This window comes from Periplaneta americana, chromosome 10 (genome assembly GCF_040183065.1).
Source record: "Periplaneta americana isolate PAMFEO1 chromosome 10, P.americana_PAMFEO1_priV1, whole genome shotgun sequence".
Taxonomy (NCBI): domain Eukaryota; kingdom Metazoa; phylum Arthropoda; class Insecta; order Blattodea; family Blattidae; genus Periplaneta; species Periplaneta americana.
Genome location: NC_091126.1, coordinates 162,976,570 through 162,998,191, shown reverse-complemented (window position 1 = coordinate 162,998,191; position 21,622 = coordinate 162,976,570). Strand labels below are relative to the sequence as shown.

Sequence of the window (21,622 nt, the reverse complement as noted above, 5' to 3'; positions counted from 1 at the left end):
GAGGGGAAAGGAAACCTACCCCGCATTTTATCTCCTAGCTTAGTTGCCTCATGAGTGATGCCTTATTGGTGTCACGAGGTTCAAATCTATCATCGGACAACTGACTAAACAACAATAACATACGAGACGTGTCCATAAAGTAACTTTCCCACTCGTCCCACAGCTAGCAAACCATATGTTGCGTGAAGTGACTGTGTGTGCGTGATAGAGTAATGTCTTGGCATGGCGCTTGCACTAGCAGAACTTCCCGAGTGCTCTCAGTAGCTTCGTTGCATTGGTTGATGATGGACGCTCCTATTCCAGCTCCTGCCGCGTGTGAAGTGCGATCAGTGATAAAGTGTTTGAATGCACAGGGCATAGCGCCAATTGAAATTTATCGTCAGCTGTGTCAGGTCTATGGGCAAGCAGATGGTGCGTTGCTGGTGTACACAATTTTCAGCAGGACGCCAAAATGTGCATGACGAGCACAGTGGGAGGCCAACCATCATCACTGATGATCTTGTGGAGCAACACACCATCTGCTTGCTCATGACGTTAGGCCCATAGATCTGGCACAGTTGACGATCAATTTCAATCGGCGCTATGCCCTGTGCATTCAAAAACTTTATCACTGATCGCACTTCTCACGCGGTGGGAGCTGGAATAGGAACATCCAACTTCAACCAATGCAACGAAGCTACTGAGAGCACTCGGGAAGTTCCGCTAGCGCATGCGCCAAGCCAGGACATTACTCTATCACGTACACGCAGTCACTTCGCGCAACATATGGTTTGCTAGCTGTGGGACGAGTGGGAAAGTTACTTTATGGACGCACCTCGTGTCATAAATAATCCCATTATTTTCTACTACAGTACATGTCACTTTTCGAATAATTTGTAATAACTACTCAGATATTATAAGAAAAATAGCACACAATGGATGGAGTTGTTGTTGTTTAGTCAACTGTCCGAAGACAGGTTTGAACCACATACGTAACACCAATAAGACATCACTCATGAGGCAACTAAGGCAGGAGACAATGGGGGTAGTGTGGCCAGTTCCTTTCCCCCTCCAATGCACACATCGCCGATTAGCTACATATTACACTAGTCAGACTTCAGATGCATACAAACAATTGAGGGGTTCGCCGGAAGAAAGGCGGATAGACCTCTATGGCCTTCTTCGGGAAAACGGTTTAAAATGTAGTGAATAATTCGCTAATTATAGCAGCGAAATTTTGTTTTGATTGTACTGTACATACCTGCAGGACAGGGCTGTGTGTGTGCGTGCGTGCGCGATTTAGTCAGTCAGTCTACAAGTAGAGCTAGTGCTGCGCGTTACCGCATACTGTACTGTGTGTGTTTTCTCTTGGTAGGGACTGAGCAAATATATATAATTCAGTTTAGTCAGTCCAGCTGTTTCGTTTGACTACTTTTTATGTTCATTATTGTCCTTGCTTTAAGAGTAAACAAACTTATGAAACTCATAGATTCAGACGGAAATATTTTATGTTCTATAAAGAGATTTGTTACAATATTCAGATTTTAGGGCTTATTGTTATCAGGATTATACAGAGAATAAATTTTATTTATTTATGTTCACACAAAATGGAGATTTTCTTTTTCTGTTATATTCAGAAATTTTGCTTTGCGTACTTAATGTCTACTCAGTATATCTGAAATAGTGTAAATTACTTTAGAAGCAGATAATAAATGTCATAAAATGTATGTTTGTTTCAATTCCGTGTGAAATTTAAATCTGAAATCTACAATAAATCCCCTAAGCAAATCATTATATGGATAAAGGGCGTATAGACCGAAGTTTTATATGGTACAAATATAAGGAAATTTAATAATATAAATTGCCTAAATGTTACAAAACATTTATACTCGCTAAGATTTTTAATTTAATGTATAATTTTGTTCACTATCTGTATAACATTTTATTCAGGTGCGTTTCAAAATCTTAGATTGCCTGTATCTCAATTCACCATATTGACGTATACGCCCTTTTTCCGGCAAACCCCTCAATTGTTCTTCCTCTGACATATCGTCAAGTGAGATGTACTGCCTGATAATAGATATACATATCAGCCAGAACCTCAATCAGAGGTAAATGGATAGAGGTGAGTGGTCAATGTTTTAATTCAGCTGCCTTTTAAAGATGCCCTATTTTAATGACCATACCGAGTATGTGTTTGTCTTTTTACACTGCCAACTTGGAACTGTCACTGTATACATTTTCTATTTACAATTATATGTAGTCTAAAAAGCAATAGCTATTAACGAAGTACTGCTTAACTACGACTTCTCTTTCAGACACTAAACATATTCATTTAATTAGATCACAGTCTGTTTCTTTAAGAAAGACTAAGCTGATGACTATTGGAGAGCAACTTTCTGTTCAGTAAATAAAGAATTCAAAGTCAAATTAAGTACTGAAAAAAGTCAATGCAGCCCAGCTGCCTTTAAATATGGATGAGAGCAAGTGAATCCAGGTATGTTCATATAAATTTATTTTATGCTCGACCATGCCGAAATGTAGTAATTATACACCTGGTAGCAGCCCTTTAATGGACCTCATTAAAGTACACCTATTCATTAAAGTTCAGGTGTTCCACCAATCAGAAAATACCACTGTAGCAATATGAAAGCGCAAGTATCGATTATTCTCGGATATGCAATCGAAAGACAACAATAAATCAATAAATCACCTATATTTGAAATAAAGTCAGTTCTGTTACTATAATAATTAGCGTTAATTGTAAATAATATTCAAATAAATTCAATTTGTCATCTCGTTTTTCAATGTCAAGGTCAATGTCGACATCTGTTTCTCGGAAAAAATCAATACTTTCATGTCTGCGCACATCTCACAATTTAAGAGGTATTGCACAAGGTCAGTTCCACTCCTCAGTCAGATAAGAATAACATGAATACTTATGAATCATTTCAAGTTAGAAATATGGTCGAGCATAAAAAGTCATATGAAACTTGACTATAATGGTTATTAAGATGCTCGTATGAAAATTATGAAACTCATGCTCGTTTCATAAACATACTCGCGTCTTAATTACTACCATTATAGGCTCGTTGCATAATGTACTATTCTTTTGCCATCTAAATACGCTTGCTTTCCCCTAATTTCATAGTCTCTTGGAAACTTAATAATCTGTAGTACATAAAAAACATGTTAAAGGAGGCTCTTCTGGCATAGACAGAAAATTAAAGCAGAAAGGAAGTATCTGAAACACTAATGGCTTTTATTCTATTAAAATCTACATAACATGTATTTTAACCCTGTTAGTGCCAATACTAAGAAGGTTATAAGGCCGAACTTTGCTTTATTAATAAATCTCAGCCTTATGCATCTAAACACATCCATATACTTTGAAGAGTTATCTGTTCACATATTCAAATAATATATTACATCACTAAATAATTTTAGCTAAATAAAGAGGCACTGAAAGGGTTAAACACATACAGACTACACTGTTACCTGCTATAACCCAAAAGCAGCAAAATGCCAAGGAAAATTGGCAAGCATACTATTCATGTATAAATATGAGCACCAATGTTCACATACGTCAGATAAATCATGAATGTATCAAAGCTTCAAACTTAATTACAATGGTCCTCGATACGAAGCTAATCATTTTTATTCTGCAAATTCAAATTCCAGAATGATAAAACAAAGTTAACTCTCAGCCACAAATAAAACGAAGGACTCTAATCTGAGTGCTTTGATTTGTGCCAATCGAGGTGAGATTTAAAACTGAAACTCTTCCCACACAGCGAACACTCGTATGGTTTCTCCCCCGTATGTAATCTCATATGGTCCCTTACATACCATTTAACATTAAAAGATTTATTGCACACTGGGCAATGTGTTTTCCCTTCTCTGTGCACGGCAACATGTTGGGTGAAGTATGATTTTGTAGTGAAACCCTTACTGCATATAGTACACTGGTACGGCTTCTTGATAAGATTATCCTTCTTGGGGGAATTCCTGCCTGTTGCGATTTCACCGTGCTCCTCCTTGATCGTTGGATGATCATCTTTGTGAACCATGGCCTGCGGAACAATCTGAGAGGGACCTTCACATGTTGCTGCAATATATGCGTACGATAATGCAGTCTGTGTACTTTGAATGCTGGTCTCTGGTACTGGAAGTGAGGAAGTCATGGTGATGCTATCACGTGTTTATGGAGTGAAATGTAGCGGGCGTAGCTCGATCTTCAGAAGAAGAAAACTTTCTGTTACAGTTTTCCACTTCCTACAGGCCAAGTGTAAGTAGAGGAGCAATTGTCATGGCGAAGTTGTTCTAGCTGACAAATCAACACTTCATTTTGTAGTAATCCAGTATCCTAGAAAACAAAACAAAATCAACCTACTATAAACAATAACTTTGAACCCTTTTCTTTATATTTTAATTGTTCTTGCACGTGTCAGTGAATGTCATCTCTCATCATTATGTTATAATGACTATTACACTTTTACTATGTCATACTACTTTTGACCAATAAAATGGCACAATGATGTGTTTCAACCAATCATAGGTTCGTTCCAACAAGCTGTTCATGGATCAGTTCATGTACGGTTCCTGTACCATCTTATGTGCATGCGCTAGTTGAGCATCTGCTGTGGGATTGAAACTGGACTGGACGCTGTTGGAACGCTTTCGCTGATCGTTGTGTACTAAATCCAGAGATGCTATAACTGTGATCATCTTTGCTAAGAACGGGATGCTTATTATTATCGTTTTGCGGCTAATTTTAATTGCAGAATATAGAATTTCGATAATTTTTTATAAAAAGATGACAAAAATATGAATTCCGCTAATTCAATGTCGTGTATTGGGCGATTCTCATCTAAAAATAGTTCTTTTTTTAATTATTAATTTATGTACGTTATTTATTATACTTTTAATAAAAGCTGCATGTTGAAATTGTAATTAACTATTTCAATTTCCAAATAATTTCCATTCCCTTTCCTTTTGGCGAAAATTTAAATTAAATCTCTAGTTTTATTATTCGTCTGCACTGTCACTTTTCATCTTAACCTCATTGATGTGAACAGTCGATCATGTCTTTCTTCAGTATCCAGGAGACGTTGGTGAGCTTAGGTGCATGCGTGTCTTGCGTACTCTTCCGTACATGCTTCAATCCACTGACTACTTCTGACCGTTCCGAACCTGTGTCAAAAGTTTGTTGGAACGCCCGACTGCAGTACATGCTTCCGGTTCAGGACTGGTTTGGATTGTGTTGGAACGCTTTTTCTGTACTGCGCATGCTCACGATGGTTAGACGGTTTCTCACTGTTGTTGGAACGAACCTCATGGCTGCTTGTCCTAACATTTTTATCACCTCCCTAGCATTTGTTTTTATCACCTCTCTAGCATTTGCTTCTTTGTTTGCCAACATTGTATTTTCAATAACTGTACCTTTTAAAATTATGTTTATTTCATCATCCTTAATTAAAACTTTTCTATCATTTATCTTGTTTATATTATTTAGGTTATGTTATAGCTTCTGCTTAATGATATTATGGATAGTCACGTATCAGAGATTAATATACAGTATAATGATAACTGAAGTGGAATGCAGCTGTTTTCATAAAAATGAAACTGAATCAACAAAGTCTTCTTGACTAGTAATCGTCCATAGAGTTCAATGAAGATTGTATAGTTGGCACAATTGGTAACAAGAGAACAGTCGATCATAACACACTACTGCCATCTAGCAGAATATTTGTAATGATGAGATGGTATAATAAATATATTTTCAAGACAGTTTAGTATTTTAGTAAGTCAATATTTTATTGTATTAGAGTATTTTATTTCTTCTAAATTAATCCCACTCGAGTTTTGATTTTCTCTAGATAAATCAAAACCCCTAGTGAGATTGCTATAGATAAATCCTGTTGCAACAATACAGTTTATCAGTCCTGACATATTTCACATATTTTAAATATGTTTTATCCACCATTACAATGATGGTTAAATTTTGGAGAAACCCCGATGAAACAATAAAAATATATATATATATTTTTTTTTAATTTACTTACAAGGAGAGGACATGCTCTGTAGATCACCGAATTAAATCAGATTTTGTAACATGAAAGTACAAGATGTACTGTTTAAAGTCATGCCTGGTATGGATGGCCAGTGACCCCTCGTTTTGGAATATTGGCTATTGTTTGTGACATACTTCCATTAGGTGCCTAATAGGAAAGCATTAGACTGTGTAACGGCGTAGCTCATGTGGTTGGATTCTGAGTTGTCATCCAGGCAACCCGAGTTCGAATCCTAATGCCTTCTCATTTTTTAAAGCTTGATATTATTATTATTATTATTATTATTATTCACTTTCAGTTGTCAGTTCCTATATTCAAAGCCATGTTGAAATATGCGTGGTATGCATCAAAATTAATAAACGAACGAGAAGTGTTTGTGAATGTGAAGGATATCTGTTTCGCAGCAGAAGTGCACAAAAATGTGTGTGACTGTGGACAACTTTCTTTCATTTGCTGTGCATGGTGCAGGAAATATGTATGTTTGTGTGTTTTTATGACATCATAATGAATCGGGTACAAAATGAAATGGAATAGCTGCTACAGAAATAGAACAGACACCAGTGACACATCTTTCCTTCCTACATGAGCAGTATTTCATTGTTTATCCTTTACAATACAATGTTAGTTAATTAGTAATTTGTTTAAAATATGATGAAGCATTCAATACATTGAGAAATGTGATATAGGTATGTAAATAGGTAACTGTGATCACAATATTAATCATTATTAAAAGAAAAAAATATAGGACCAGTTTGATTCGAACTCAGGTTGCCTGGATAACAACTCAGCAGCCATCCATATGGGCTACGCTGTTACACAGTCTAATGCTTCCCTATTGAGCACCTAACAGGAGTATATCACAAACAATAGCCAATAATTCCAAAATGAGGGGTCATTGGCCACCCATACCAGGTATGGCTTTAAACAGTACTTCTTGTACTTTCATGTCACAAAATCTGATTTAATTCGGTGATATACAGAGCGTGTTCTCTCCTTGTTAGTTTCTATTTTCAATATTTAACTTTTTTTTCACTTGGTATTACCTTCGTAAAGATGTTTTTTTTTTTTTTTCGTCAAACTTCTTTCATACTTCTGTTGACTGAGCTTGACATTCTGTGCAAGGAGTGTGTTACAATATTTATTATTCATTTGTCTAATGGCTAGTACATGATATTTACTATCATTGACTGGGGGAAAAACAAGAAAGTGGTGAACAAAACTACGAATTAAGTAATTAAAAACATTCGGGCTCTGGCTTCCCAGTAGCGGTCAACTTCCTTGGAGGATTTCAGAGCTGGGCATTTTGCAAGATGTTGTCTATCCATGTCTTCCTGTTGATGGCACAAAATGCAGGATGCTGATGGAAGGATGCCAAGACGATTGAGGTGTTTACCCAGGATGTCATGTTCAGTGTTAAGACGAAAGCTTGCAACTGCCAGTTTTCTGGGTTCAGGAGATATATCCTTCAGTAATTTCCTACGTTGTTGCGAAATGTTTATGTCCAGTTCTTGTTGGTGATTATTTTTTTGTAGTTGCTTGATATATTGTTTTACTAAGTTAAATGACAAAGGTTTCCGTGGGTTTATTTTGAGATTGGCACCCTTCTTAGCTAACGTGTCAGCCTGTTCATTCCCATGTAGATTACAATGTCCTGGGATCCACTGTAACACAACTGTTTTGCCACGTTCTTTTAAAGTTGCAAGTATTTTTTGACAATTATTGATTTGTTCTGTGTAGGGGTGATCAGTTTTGTTTATGGACAAAATTGCTGCTTTTGAGTCCGAGAGGATGACGGCGTTTGTGAATTTATCCATATGGAATAAAAGTTGATTTAAGGCAACATGTATAGCTTCAATTTCTCCATCATAGGCAGGTGTTACAATATAACTCTGCCTGCTTCAAAGGCGTGTGATCCTTAATAGAATTTGCCTTTATGGTTCCTTTCACTGTCTTCCTGACAATCTTGTGCCTTTCATATTCTACTCTTATTTTTTTAATGATGGCAGGTGTAACACGAAAACAAATCAGTTTGGAGATTAAATTAGCTGCATTTAATGATTTAGAGCAGCGGTCACAGAAAATACTTGCCCTAAATATGCAATAAAATAACCAACTAAGAAATGATTGTCAGAATGGAATCTCATCTTCACAAAGTCCATGTACTCTTTGCAGATGGTGTAAATAAAGGATTTACCAGTAGCGGCTGGTGGTCAAAATAATGAGTGTGCTACAATCTCTACATCGGCCTACTGTATATACTTATATGTATTTATTTTAATTTGAGACTCACCTAGAGACGAAATATGGAGTTCATACGACGTTCCTTCCTACTGCAGAACTTGTCAATTACCCTGGTGTCAATTACCCTGCATCTTGGACATCATACTCTTTTCCATTGATAGTATTGAAAGAGCAGTGAGGCGATCCTGGGACATAGTGTTCCTTATAAACCGTTTTTATGCGTTTCAAGCAAGAAAAACATATTTCTGGCTCAGCAGTGGTCATTGGTGTTGTAAACAAAATATTTAACAACTTTGTTACTTCACAGAATGGATCCTGTAAATTGTTGGAGACTATGTATTGTAACAATTGAACAGCTCCATATATATATTTCGGAAGTCGGGTCTTAGGTATAGAAGTCCAAGTTGCGTCATTAACACTCTTTTGTTCAGTATAGTATAGCTGTTGACAGCAACTTCAAGTTCGCGTTCACGAAAATTATACGAAAAATTCTCAAAAATTTTGCTGTTTAACAATTTTGTTGCTGTCTAGGTAGCTTAAAGACTGGAAACGGTGAGTAGTTTCCTGAATTATACAGTCATATACTTTCTTGGCTTCAATTTTCTAGGATTTCATTTTCCGTCGCTTGCTAGCTGAATCAGGAGGAACCTCACAGGCCTACCGGTAGATGGCAGCAGCAGTCTGATATTTCAATTACCAAATACATTGTACATAGTTCCGAGTTCTTCCACAAACAAGCATTTTTTAGTTACGCTTTACTTTTGCATTCTCCAAGCTGTGTTGTGCTGAAGCTGACTACAGCACTGTCCCGCGTAAAAATAGTCAATCAGAGCAGTGATTTCAGCTTCGCACATGCGCATTAATGTCTATTTCTCATATGAAGTTCAGAGTAGCACAACGAACCCCCTGAGGCAGCGAAGAGTGAAGACTAAACACTCGGTAACGCGTCATGAATATAATCACGGGAAATTGTTAAATGACAGATCAGATACTATGGTATTACAAATACATTATTTGAGCAAAAAAATATCACTGTGCTGTAGCACATAGGGACGGGCCGCCCCTGGGATTTACCACATCGTGTATGATCCACACTCTCTTACTACTAGCTTCACGTGCTGTCATTCACTACAGTGAGAATCTTTTAAAACTATTTATTTGCAAGTCGGCCACATACCGGCATGGCCCTCCCGCAACTACTGGCATCTCCTTCTGTGAACTGACGTTACACGTCACCAGCATTCCCCTCCATAAAATTACAGCATAGTTGCGAGCTCTCTCGAACTGTGGGCAGATCAGTCATGAGTAAGGAGTGGATTCCTATGTAATTAAATATTCTTTTTGCGTGTGATGAAGCACAATTAACAAAGTTAAAAATTCCGAACATGAAGTTTCAAGTTTAAAACAATTACAAAAAAATTATGTAAATACATATTTTCAGGAAACCTATTATAAACACATAAATCTTGGAGTTTTTTTACTTAAATATTTTTATTACAAGAACTTTTAAATATTTTAAAACTAAATCAATTATTAATATTTGAGGAGAAAAATTCGCTCCGGCGCCGGGGATCGAACCCGGGTCCTTGGTTCTACGTACCAAGCGCTCTGACCACTGAGCTACACCGAATTCAATCCACAGCACCGGATCGAACCTTCCTCCTACAGTGTTGTTTTCCCTTTTTGTGGCCTGACTCCAAGTTGGGCATATACGTTGACGTTTTCATACTTCAAGTCAATTGCCATTATACAAGGAGCACACTCAGCTGAGTGACTAATAGCCGGGATTCCGCAGTAAAGTGCATAGCAGTCTGTACAGAATAATGCACTGCTAGCTAGACGAATTTACTAAAGATGTTATCGATGTTACTAAAGATGGTTCGATCCCAGGCGCCGGAGCAAATTTTTCTCCTCAAACATTAATTGTCACAACAACAGATATTATTCTGTTGGACCAGTTAATAACATTTTTAGTAAATAAATCAATTATATCACTCAGAAGTACGTTATCTTTTTAAGAATTCTTGGTTGCTTTGTGTTTCTGAGCGCTGTTTGGTGTATCCATGATCCATTTTCGTAATAGTATTGGCTCAAGTTCTGAGAACTGCTAGGTAGCATATCAATGTTATTATTAGAGAATAAATTTACATGGACAAGGAGGAGAGATCTTGCAACACATAATTAGGAATGTTTATTGTTGCTGAAGATGATTTCATTCAACGCTTTGTTTGTGAAACACAACAGATAAGAGCTCGGTTACGAACATTATTTAATTTAAACAAATCTCTCACCTCTCGCTCATGTCCATCAAGTAAGGCAATACGACTTGTTGTGATTCCCTGTTACCGGGCTTCGTCAATCGATATCCTTCAAGATATACTGAAAGATGGTTGTTTAAAAAACTATTTGGCTTTCCTATTAGCAAATTTAAGCTTTTTGTGTGACACCATAAAAAATTCGAAAATCCAAAACCCTGTTGTCTGAAACGGGGAGGTGCGTGCCGTGGAAATTAAACTAGACTCGCTACCAGGTTCAGAAGCACAAGTACTAAGGGACAAATTCTAAAATGTGTATGGGAGAAACAGTGGATATAAAAAAATGTGTAAATTTGCTCAAGTATTGGAGGATGTGCCTGTAGGTGAAATTGACGGTGTTTGTGACATTCCTCTCTTTTAATATGCACGTCTGACGTCCTGTGATGTGGAAAGATCGTTTTCACAGTATAAGTTGTTCAGAGATAATCAGCATGCATTTGTGATGGAGAATTTGGAGATGACCTTTGTTCACTGCAATTCTCAGCTAACTGCTAGCACTCAAGTGTGGTTGGTGAGTACCTAGTAACATTTTTTTTTTTCAAGCTAAGTAAGGTATTTTTGTCATATTTAAAAAAAAAATATATATATATATATATTTTTTTATTTTTAGCAAATATTTTCGTACTTTTTAGGACATAAAAAATAAATATATTTAAATTTTTTAGCACATAAAAATCCGTTCCCTAATCATGAGTCGCACTTCATTCAGGGCAGTGCAGTAGTATGCTGAGTTATTCACTAAATCCAATATTACTTTTCATGATGGGATTGGGCTGTTAGGAAATTTACATCTAAATTTTTGCCTTGTTCTACCACACGATTTCTTGCACTTTATGTATGTCTTCAAAATGTATATGTGATGACGGAGTAAATATCTAACCATTGCACAACAAAACACACTACTGCAATGCAGTGAAGCGTGACTCATGATTGAACTGGACACAGTTTGAGACAGCTCGCAACTACGCCGTAAATTTATGGAGGAGAATGTAAAGGAATGTCGAAGTGTTGTGGCACCATGAGTTCACAGATGTTGGTGGTTGTGAGGGGTTTGCACTGATAAGCGACTGATTTGCGAACTTATGGTTATAAAAAATTCTCACTGTATTGTCTTCAATATGGCTGAGAATTCACTGTTTTGGATTAGTCATTGTGGTGTCAATGGGTATGCAATAATCTCTGGAAGTAATTTTGGTGTGCTGAAGTGATCCGTGCAATTACAGATGTTAGGAGATCAGAAAGTTGTTTAGCACAGGATGGCGGACATTTCGAACACTTACTATGAAGAGTGTACGTACATAATGTACTGCATTTCTCAGAAGGTATTATTTTTGTAGTGTAAGCTTTCACAGCCGGAGTCCATAGATCTAGATTCATTTTCCGGGCTGAGAGGCCATGGTCTGTTGGTTGGTTTTCTACCAGACGTTTCGTCTGCAACTGCGGCAGACATCTTCAGTGGAATGGTATCCGAGGTCGCAAAACTCTTCTCGGCGTACCTGAGGCAACTGATCCTGTGGCTGGTTGTGCGGGCATATTTATAGTGCAACTAGCGGGCCGAGGCCTGTTGTCACTGCGGTCCGCACCGCTTTGTTCGCTGCTCCCGTTCTGGGTTCCGTCCTTTTGTTGTAGTGGTTTCTTATCTGTTCTGTTTAGGACCGGGTACCAACACTTGTTTAGCTTTATGCCTTCTTCCTTGCGATTAAAGTTGTTGTCATGTGTATAGATTTCGATCACTTCTCTATTGAGACGAGGGGAAGATATTATTTTTGTTGCTTTGTGAGTAAACAATAAAAGTTAAAAAAAAAAAAGTTCCAATAAAATTGTTTCTTTTTAAAAGTAGTTTCCAATGGTACCTTTAATGGCCTATGTTCTCATTTGAAATTTCGAAGTTGACAACAGGTACTCCTATTTCTGGTTTGTTATGGGAAGTGGTACTACCACTAATCGATTCTTTACATAGGTTTTGGTAATCAAATTTTTTTTTATTAACAACCAGTATCATATAGTTTTCGAGGAAAAAACCTGATACGGGTGATCTGAAACACCTGGTGTATATATGTATGTATGTGTGTGTATGTATATATATATATATATATATATATATATATATATACGTTTACTTCTTAATGTTACCAAGTATAAAATATTGCAGTAACAAAAATATAATTTCCATTTTTAAACATATATATGCATATAATTTTTATTATAACATGGAGGAAAGGAATGGGACAAACAAACAGTGTCTCTACAGAAACAATCCATGATTATTAACTGCGTATTACGAAATTCATACTGGTAACATTAGAAAGAACGTTTAAAAAAATTTCAGGGGATGTATAATTGTAATTGTTGGCGGAAAACAATAAGATGGCATGATAAGAAAAAAAAAGGACGCTGTTCTGCCCTTTTGCTTGTAATTTTGGCATTGCTGGATAGAAGCTAATTGTGTCAAATGGTATGAATGTTTATATTTCAACTCAGTGTGAATTCTGCACCATTTAGAGAGTTATGGCGAACCAACAGGAACATAGTTGGTTGTGTTGGAATACCATAGCACATGGAGTGTAGTGAGAGTTCAGCGTGCCTTCAGATGGAAGTTTCCACATGTGGCACCTACTGACAAGACAATTCTGAAGTGGTATAATAAACACCAACTACGTTCCTGTGAGTTTGCCTTAACTCTCTAAATGCTACAGAATTCACACTGAGCTGAAATGTAAACATTCACACCATTTAACACAATTTGCTTCTATCCAACAATGACAAGTGAAAGAGCAGGAACAGCGTTTTTTTTTTCTTTCTTATTATGATGTCAGCTGTTGCTTTCCGCCAACAGTTACAATTGAGGGCTTTGCCAGAAGAAAGGCGGATAGACCTCTACGCCCTTCCTCGGGAAAATGGTTTAAAATGTAGTGAATAATTCGCTAATTATAGTAGAGAAATTTTGTTTTGATTGTACTGTACATACCTGCAGGACAGGGCTGCGTGCGTGCGTGATTTAGTCAGTCAGTCTACAAGTAGAGCTAGTGCTACGCGTTACCGCATACTGTACTGTGTGTTTTTTCTCTTGGTAGGGACTAAGCAAATATATTATATACTTCAATTTAGTCAGTCCAGTTGTTTCCTTTGACTGCTTTTTATGTTCATTATTGTCCTTGCTTTAAGAGTAAATAAACTTATGAAACTCATAGATTCAGATGGAAATATTTTATGTTCTATAAAGAGATTTGTTACAATATTCAGATTTTTGGGCTTAGTGTTATCAGGATTATACAAAGAATAAATTTTATTTATTTATGTTCACACAAAATGGAGATTTTCTTTTTCTGTTATATGCAGAGATTTTGCTTTGTGTACTTAATGTCTACTCAGTATATCTGAAATAATGTAAATTACTTTAGAAGTAGATAATAAATGTCATAAAATGTATGTTTGTTTCAATTCCGTGTGAAATTTAAATCTGAAATCTACATTAAATCCCCTAAGAAAATCATTATATGGATAAAGGGCGTATAGACCGAAGTTTTATATGGTACAAATATAACAAAATTTAATAATATAAATTGCCTAAATGCTACAAAACATTTATACTCGCTAAGATTTTTAATTTAATGTATAATTTTGTTCACTATCTAAATAACATTTTATTCAGGTGTGTTTTAAAATCTTAGATTGCCTGTATCTCAATTCACCATATTGACGTATACGCCCTTTTTCCGGCAAACCCCTCAATTACATATCTCATGAAATTCTTTGAGCGTTATTTCTAATGGCACTGGTATGAATTTCGTAATATGCATAGTTACAAAATTAGAGCAGTTTATAATCACGAAATGTTTCTGTGGCTACAGTGTATATTGAATGTTCGGAATTGCTTCCTGGTATTTCCAACACTCATTCAAATAACTTTGTATGCTATATGCAGCAGCATCTGCCAGCATACAGATACTTTGAAAATGAACGAAAACACTTGTGCACTATAAGTTGAATTATATATATTTAGTTTTTATACTCCAGTTACTCTGGAAATGTGCAGAAACCAACTTTAAATTATAAACAAGCTAAGTGACAATTACATATTAAGCAATACAAACTCAAAATCCATCAGTACTGGCGACATCACTTCAGTTTATGTGTAGAGCAGCAACATGTCTGTAACTCGTGTCACAGCAGCACAGAAGTTCTACCTTTAAAAAATAAATCGTACAATTCATTAAATAAATATTCGGAACATGTACTTGCTAAAAATTTTCACTGTATATCAAGTGGCACAACTGCTTAATGATGTATTTATGTACTGTTTAGGTAGTAAATAAGCAAGTCATTACAGATATAGTACTGGGTGGGCTGTGGGAAACAGTATAAAAGAAAAAAAAACTAGTTTTGGAACACGTGTACAAGTACACAAATTTTATTTCTGGTTGTTAGATGTACACAAATTATCATTATTGATACACACTATTTCGTGAATATAACATCATGCAAATGGCCTTCATCAGCATTAATACATTGATGCAAGTGCTTGCGGAAGCCTGAATACCCTGAATTATTTCTTGGATTGCTGTTCTCAAGTCCCCAGTAGTGTGTAGTGGCCGGGAGAAAACTTTCTTTTTAAGATAGCCCCAAAGAAAAAGTTCTGGGACTATCAGATCTGGAGACCTGGGCGGCCATGAAATGTCTCCAAATTGTGAGATCAGTCAGTTTGGAAAGAATAGGTGCAGCTTAGTCATCATGGTGGTATGGATAATGTGGACTATAGCTCCATCTTGCTAGAAAAATATTGTGTTCAGATGATTAGTTTTGAACATTCTGGTACGAAAAAGTTTTTAATGTCATTGATGAAATTGCATCTTTTTTCTAGTAAGCCAAAAACATTCCTGCTTTAGTATTTATATGTTATGTGATATACTGAGTGTTTTAGAACATATTTGTTAGGGCATTTTTTTGCATTTTTTACCTCTTACAACTCATAAGAGCATTTTTTGTTTTATTTGGTCATTTTTTGGGTATTTTCATTTAATTTTGGCCATAAATCCTCATTATTAATGTAAAATTTTATTTATTTACTTTGATATTTTCTCTACATATTTGTTCAATTAATACCCATTATTTTTTTAATTATTTTAATCGTTTTTCTACACAAATATTGTCATTTTAACGTAGTACACCCCCACATAATGGATCAGTCCAACCACCCCTTCAATATAGACCCCTCTATACCTGCTGTTCCGGATAAGAGTGGCCTTGTGGTGGGCTACATCAGGTAAAATAATTAATTAAAATGTACTACTTAGAAAAATTATGTAAAGTTAAATAAACTTGAAAGTTGGTACTAGAATTTAATTTAATTACTAGTCTCAATATTAATATTCCTACTAAGCCAATTATGTAAGATCAATTTTAGGGCATTTTTTAAAGATTTTTAGTTCATAAATGCATTGTTTTTAGGACATTTTTTCATGATTTATAGGTCATCAAAATCCTAGCCCTAGTCATTACTGTACCACTCATCATTGACATTCTTGATTGTCAACGAAATACGGCATCACAATGCCAGTGGAAGCTCCAATATTATGCAGAGGTTTTTCATAAAGAAACTTTAGGTTCCTGTATGTATAGTAACGAAGATTTTGCTTGTTAACGAACTAATTAAGGTGTAAGTTTGCTTCCTCCGACATTGCCAGAGCAGACAGAATTATTTCATCCTCCTGCAATATTCCAAGGAACATTGTGCAGAATTGTAGCTAACTCTTTTTATCTGTTGGTCTCAGTTCTTGAGACTTGCAAATTACATGGGTGTAACTTTATAGTTCGAGATACATCATAATGTCGTCATGCCACTCCACCGCCTTAAGGCAGCTCAACTTTCTCAGTGATTTTTACAATAGAAGGTAGTTGTGAGAGAAGTATTGTTCACTGATATTTACAGTAGGCCGTAAGAGGTGACTGGCTCGATTACTTCCTGAAACTAACAATGTTATCTTTTGTCCACTACTCTAAATCCGACCCACGTGAGACATGGCAATGAACTGAGCACTATGGACTTTGTAGCAGGGCCATATGGACTCGCTGGATATTTTCAGGCATACATACTGTTTCCAGGGACCCCTTCTGCTTTTTATTGACGATCATACCTGTTCTTTTCTACAGATTCACCCAACTGGACATCGTCCTCCATCTGTAACATAGCAATGACTGTTTTCCCCATGCCGCAATTCTCTCTAAATGGCAATAACACTGTTATCACGAATAAAGGCCCAGATTCTGACGTCCACCTACCAATGAGTCATGGTAAGCTAATTGGCAATATGTTTTTCATTTGGAAAAGACAAATAACGTCAGTATGCATTGTTAATTTCATTGCCGCAAATATAAATATACATTTCCCACAGCCCATGTTGTACTTATGTTCTGGAAATTAGAGGACTTAGCTCTTTAAAAGAAAGTGTTTTCATTTTTTTATTATATGAAAATAAAGGAAATAATGTATACTGAGAAAAACTGACTTCAAAATGTACAGCGAAATGTACACTTTCAATATTCCTAGTACGTAATGGAAAAAAATGGTTTCTCTCTCTCCGTGCAGTCTTTTTCCCTACACTAATTGACGGATTTTGTTTGTATTTAATATAGCCTATGTAGGTTCTCATCCTGAAGTATGCAGATTGAATATGATAGAATCAATTACTTTTATTAATTCAATAAAAATGTTCATATAGGCCTACTATACTGCTAATTTTGCTAAGTTTTATATTTGCTTGTTTCGTTGATGATTGTATTAAGTTATGTTTTATTTAACGACGCTCGCAACTGCAGAGGTTATATCAGCGTCGCCGGATGTGCCAGAATTTTGTCCCACAGGAGTTCTTTTACATGCCAGTAAATCTACTGACATGAACCTGTCGCATTTAAGCACACTTAAATGCCATCGACCTGGCCCGGGATCGAACCCGCAACCTTGGGCATAGAAGGCCAGCGCTATACCAACTTGCCAACCAGGTCGACATTGATGATTGTATTATAGGATAAATTTTGTATGCATTGATTATAATATCTGCAACTTGTTTACCTGCCTCAAAATCACTCAAAGTATTTAAATTATCTTCTGAAAAAGTTACACCTTTAGGACTCTTTACTGTTAGCACTCTAACTGTAAACTGTTAACCAACTTAAGTGATATTTATGACTCAACTTTTCAACAATCAATTGTGAAGACTGCCTATTTTTGAAGTAAGACGTAGACCTGGCTGCTTCACTCATATTACAGGACATTCGAGCATGTAACAGAGTATTCGAGATTGTGAGAATGTTAGTCATTCAGGAGAAATGTACCAGTCAGTACATCATCTGACAAAAATAATTATGAATACTGGTGCAGTTTTGACGACAATATAATTTAATGTCATCAAACAGCAAATGAAAGGTACAGGGAAAAAACGATCAAAGTTACAATTCTCATAAGGGCGATGTCATCAATTAATTCAGTATATTACTGCAAAACTTTTCTGTTTTTGTTATGAAAACTGATAAAGGAGAGTTACCACCACTTATAAGTCTTTTTCAGTAGGAACAGCGATAAATTTTGCAGTAATATAGTGAATTAGAAAATGACAGCACCCTTAAGAGAAATGTGACTTTGATAGTTTTTCCCCTGCACCCTTCACATGATAACTAGTAGAAACGACAATAAACGAAGTTCCACTATACTCAAAGGTTCCACGAAACTGTGATTTATCCCAGACTGACACAAATTATTTTGTTCCTGATTTTCTCTTACATATCAGTTGTGTGAAATAACTAGAAAACAGGCAAAGGTATTTTATTATGCAATACCTGAAAATGCCTTTGAAATCACGTTTCCCTTCTAAAATGTTATATCCAATGTTAGAACATAAAGATTAAGTATCTGCAACAAACATAATTATCACACTACAAAAATGACGACACATGTATCTTTTCTATGTAATATTTAAAAAGTGCAAGCTTGAAGAAATTAATGGCAATTTTTCTTTAATTTTGGGGAAGCAGTAACATCATTTTCTGTAATTTGATGAAAAAAATTCCACTGACCTGTAACTTAGTCAAATTACAGTTGAAGATTTGAAATAGTACCATTTGGACTTTTTCTTTACTGGGCTAGTACTGATGCCATTAATAATAATATTTTCCTATTTTACATATCGATATAACATTTTCAAGTACAAGAGTAGAAATTAAAACTCCCTTCAAAAGAGTAAAATGCATGGAGTTTTCTTTATGTTATAATTTACTTCATATTAATGTATTTTAATGCACTCTTTTCAAGGACTTGCCATAAGACTCCATTTACTGTATACGTAAAATAAAAATTCAAAGTTTAACAGGATGCTCTGCTTGTTCAGAGAAACTAGTTCTACACCCATTATAGGCCATTTCATTACAAATTTCACAAGTTTAAACCTCGGCTCCTCTGGTTAACTGAGTTACAGATTGTTATAGTTTGATAGAAATGTCGCACTTTGTACACGTTTAGAAAATGTATGAAGTAGGAAAAAAAATTGCACATTTGTTTAGTTTAGTTCCTACAAAAGGGTAAATGTGAATATTAAATATTAGCAAACTCTGATAATTCTTTCGAACTTTTTTCTAACAAAGCAGAATCATGATAGGCTTACAATGCGAAATTTCTATTTATATGAATCTTAAAAGGATTTCAAATTCGGTAAGATTTCAAATTTATAAAAATATTTTTTGAAAAAATAAATAACTGCGCTCATGAAGTGAGTAATGTAACTGCACGTTTGTAAAACGCAACCCTGTTCATTAAATTAATACAGACCCATAAACAAAATTTGAGCCACCTGAATTTTCTAAGTTCCAGTTATAATATACTGCTCATGCTCAGTAAGCCCAAATTTTGTTTCTCGGTCTGTATATGTAGAAATATCTTTGATCTAGTCTTAAACAAGTCTTAAACAATTTATTGGCAGGCTTTACTCTATTACATTCTTCCTAAAAAGTATCCTTTCTTAGGGTAATAAATAAAATTATGTATGTAACATGTGCGACATGAACTTCTTCGTACATGTGTAATTTCAGTGTGCTGAGGTTCTTTTAGCTCTTGCAAAAAGTTCCAGTTTGCACACAGATTACATAAATGATTATTATAAAGCTATCTATGTTGTACTGAACGATTTCAACATATGAAAATAACTATGATATATATTAAGGCTCAGTACAAAATTTCTGTAAAACATAATTTTTTCACAAACTGTAAAAGGTAAAGAAGAACTTCCCAATACCATTTGAAACTTGTACAAGTTGGATACCAATTAAAACCCTCATATAGCAAAATTCTTCACTACAAGGGTATTTCAGCCCTCCAAATGTCGTGATGTTTATATTTCACTAGCAACATTAAAGTGTAATCCAAATTCCTTTTGAACAGTACAATACTGTTTCTTTCTTCATTAAAACATTACAACCTGGAATGCTGTCCACTACACTGTGTTTGAGGGAAAGTATTTCTGGACAAATACCCCCATATGTTGAACTTACTACCAAAAAGGAATATACAATGCAACAGAATTATCGCAAAATTAAGCAAAATGTTTAATGTATTGAAAATGACAGCTTACTCGTTCTCATGAACTTTTAATTAAGTATGAACATGTACATCTGCTTAGTCTATTAAAGGTCTTCAAGACATTTTACAATTTTTAAATTCCTATCAAATCACTGTTAAGCATAACATAAAGGGTTCAGTAAAATCTGTTCTCCTGTGAAGTTGCTTTCTTCTTCTCTACTGGCCCTATAGCCTGCTTTTAGAATATAACATTGAGGTAGTTGTCAGATGATGCCAAAACGCACATCATATCATCAATAGTACTAATTCACAGTATGATTTAAGCTTTTGTTAATTTTTCTTTGAGTTTATAAATGTAATACACAACTGATCAAAGAACATGTACTTCGAAGCTGTGCTAAAATTGTAAGTTGATATACCACTACGAAGTATATGTTTTTCCACAAAAAATGTATGAGTATTGTTAGTGGATAGAAAGAAAATGTGTTACATGTAATTTGAATGTATATTCTATATTAAAAATATTAATACATTTGTCACATTCGATTAGGTTAGGTTCTTTAGACTCAAAAGCAAAATAATGAATTGGCGTTGAAGTCACGGTTTGCGTGACTGTCAAATACATTAAAGTTAACCCGTCCTTGAAGTCAAATTATTTATCGAAGAAGCTTTAATAACTCACAGCTTAACATAGTTCATATTGAAAATTGCAGATAAACAATACAACTGTCATCTGCAATAATCCCAAACATTTAAGAATTTCAATAAAGTAAAATATGTAAGTTCATTGTGTATTATAAACAAGCAAACCCAGACTCCCACCCCGGGACACATTTATCATCATTTTATTGCCGTCCAAATAATATTCTCTTTATGTAAGTTATAATTACACACACTGTAGTTGGCAATTGTACGGAGAGTTGTTTCACCGGGTTGTGTTCGAATAATTCGTACAATTCTGCGAAAAATTCTACTCCCAACCTCTTCCAACCAAGAAACCTCTCCATTGTTCAAGCTGTCAAGTATGTGCACTGAACATGAAACGGATGAAATATGTTTATTACCTTTGCATTTAATTGTATTTATAATTCCTGTGACGAGATAGCTAAACTGTATCTTAAAAGATCTACCGACTAACCGACAATCATAAAAAATATTGCGAATATGATACCGAAACACTCATCTGAAAGAGCATAGTATCCAGTATCATGCCATCACAGTGTTACCAATTTCAATATTCCAGAGTTCTGATCATGTCGTGATATAAATAATGGTTTGAAAACCGTTGAGGGGTATTGTTACGATTGTTAATGTGCAGAGAAATTACAATAGCAATTATTTGAAAACCAATGCAACATTTACATAATATGTAATTTACATATTATGTAAATGTTATGAGCCGATAATATAACATTATATACATTAGCACAAGACGAGAATAACGGGTA

At 35.3% G+C, this 21,622-nt stretch overlaps 1 long non-coding RNA gene across 2 annotated transcripts; it reads right to left on the bottom strand.

Annotated features, from left to right (window-relative positions):
- Window positions 1–3,220: 3,220 nt before the first annotated feature.
- LOC138708127 (uncharacterized) lies at window positions 3,221–21,402 on the bottom strand. Of its 2 annotated transcripts, none has more exons than XR_011334593.1 (3): window positions 21,239–21,402; window positions 14,686–14,796; window positions 3,221–4,345 (listed from the first exon to the last, which is right to left on the bottom strand). It is a non-coding gene; the product is annotated as an uncharacterized lncRNA (long non-coding RNA). The 2 variants fall into 2 exon arrangements; XR_011334594.1 differs by having other exon boundaries at window positions 14,704–14,796.
- Window positions 21,403–21,622: the final 220 nt, after the last annotated feature.